This window comes from Gossypium hirsutum, chromosome A07, assembly GCF_007990345.1.
Source record: "Gossypium hirsutum isolate 1008001.06 chromosome A07, Gossypium_hirsutum_v2.1, whole genome shotgun sequence".
Classification (NCBI taxonomy): domain Eukaryota; kingdom Viridiplantae; phylum Streptophyta; class Magnoliopsida; order Malvales; family Malvaceae; genus Gossypium; species Gossypium hirsutum.
The window spans coordinates 89,608,783-89,611,309 of NC_053430.1; the positions used below are offsets into that span (position 1 = coordinate 89,608,783).

General features: G+C 36.1%; 1 non-coding gene across 1 annotated transcript; it reads right to left on the reverse strand.

Moving 5' to 3' along the window:
• Positions 1-1,487: 1,487 nt before the first annotated feature.
• Positions 1,488-1,594, reverse strand: LOC121204103 (small nucleolar RNA R71). The gene has a single exon (XR_005899031.1). It is a non-coding gene; the product is annotated as a small nucleolar RNA R71 (small nucleolar RNA).
• Between the last annotated feature and the right edge of the window lie 933 nt (positions 1,595-2,527).

Sequence of the window (2,527 nt, forward strand, 5' to 3'; positions counted from 1 at the left end):
TTAATTTTTGTTGTTGTTTCGACGAACATGTTTGTGAATATTTATGCAATTAAAATGGTTATTTTAATCAATTTAGATTAAATTAAGTTTTTGCTGGGCTGATTATATTCTGCTTGCTTGAATTGTTAAAATGATGTTTGTGCTGTTATAGGCCTTGATAAATTGCTTGGTTAAGTAAAATCATGCCTAAGTTATTTTTGCAATATAATTGTTAAATAACTAATGAATTAATTATTAAATTGTATTGAAATTATCATTAATAGACGCAATGCTTAATCAGTGCATTTTTATTCTTCTAAGGTGGCTGAAGTTTAAATTAGCATTGTATTTGGCGATACATATGCCTTGCATAACTTGCAAAATTTTTGTGATTAAATTGTTTCAAGGTAGAAACACCCTATTACCTCACTTAATCTTTTATATGCTTGTGAAGATTAATTAACCGCTTGGATTGACATTAAAAAATGTTCAAGAGATTGATAAATTTAATAAGTATGTATGAGCAGTAGTTAGCAAATTACCGAGTTGTCGTGAATTTACTCGTAGGAAACACAAGTATGTTATCTTGATTAAGTCTTATTTGAAATCGTGTATTAGAACTCCTTTGTTTTATTTTAATTATTTACTTAGTTTTTAAATAGTTTTTGACCATCTTTTAAAACCAAATTATTTTTACCTCGCCAAAGTGTTTTACAATTAATTTCATAAATAATTCTTTTTACAGTCCCTGTAGGTACGATAACTGGACATTTACTTGTCACTTTATTACTTGTTGCGATTGTGTACACTAGCACATTTTCTGTCGTTCCAAGTTTTTGGCGCCGTTGCCGGGGACTATTTTAAAAAAGCAATTATTTGTGAATTTGTTAGTTTTACATTTTTGTTTATTTTCCTGTTTAAATTTTTACTTACTTAATTTTTCTGTGATTATTACAAGTGTTTATGAGTATTTACTAGATTATTAACTTACTCCCGGTAGACCTTGAGATAGAACGAACCTTTAGACAGCCAAGAAGACAAGCGAACCAGAGAAGGAATGAAGGAATGAATTTCAAGAATATGAATCCAGGAAATTGAGCAAACCTTGCTCAAAATCCTATCCTTATTGCTGATGATAGGGATAGAGCCTTAAGACAATATGTTGTGCTAGTGTTTGATGATCTTAATCCAGGTATTAGGAGACCCGAAATTGAGGCACAATAATTTGAGCTGAAGCCAGTCATGTTCCAGATGCTTCAGACAGTGGCTAATTCCGTGGAATGCCTACCGAAGATCCTCATCTTCATTTAAGACTGTTTATGGAGGTGAGCAACTCTTTCAAATTAGCCGGAGTACCCAAAGATGCATTACGGTTGAAGCTGTTCCCGTACTCACTAAGGGACAGAGCTCGAGCCTGGTTGAACTCATTGCCATCAAACTCAATTTCCACATGGCAAGAGTTAGCCGAAAGATTCCTCATGAAGTATTTTTCGCCAAGCTAGAATGCTAAGTTGAGGAACGAGATCACTACCTTCCGACAAATGGATGATGAGTCCTTGTATGAGGCATGGGAACAATACAAAAAATTATTACGAAAATGCCCTCACCATGGAATCCCACATTGCATCCAACTTGAGACATTTTATAATGGTCTCAACACTCACACGAGAATGGTAGTGGATGCCTCCGCTAATAGTTCTCTTCTTTCTAAGTCTTACAATAAGGCTTACGAAATCATCAAGAGGATCACTAGTAACAATTATTAATGGCCAACCAATCGAGCCGCGTTAGGAAGACGAGTCACTGGAATACATGAAGTGGATGCTCTCACTTCACTCGCATCTCAGGTATCTTCAATATCCTTAATGCTTAAGAATCTTACTAATAATGGGTTTACCACCTAACCAATGTGAAAGTATAGCCTGTGTTTATTGTGGGGAAGGACATTTGTTCGAACAATGTCCATCGAACCCCGAATCCGTATATTACATGGGTAACCAGAACCAAAATCGAGGAGGGCAAGGAATGCAATCCAACTTCTATAACCCATCGTGGAGAAACCACCTAAATTTTTCCTGGAGTAACTAAGGGGCTGGAACCAGTAACAACTATGCCTAACCTAGACCAACCCAGCTGCCTAGTTTTTCCCAACAAGTTCAGAAACCAATTCAAGCTGAATCATCCAATAGCTTAGAGAATCTACTGAAGGCTAAAATGGCAAAGAATGATGCCTTAATTAAAAGCCAAGCAGCTACACTAAAAAACTTGGAAAACCAAATGGGCGAGCTTGCAACTGAACTCAAAAATCGACCACAAGGTGTTTTACCTAGTGATACAGAGAATCCAAAAAATCTAGGGAAGGAACATTGCCAAGTATTAACATTAAGGAGCGAAAACACAGTAGAGCCCAACACCATCGAAGTTGAAAAGAAGCCAGCTGACACTCAAGACTCAGAGGAAGTTCCACCGAGTGTTAAAATTCCAGTTTCACTAGAACTAGAACCTGCAAAATCTAATAAGGTAAACTCAAAACCACCTAATTCTGATC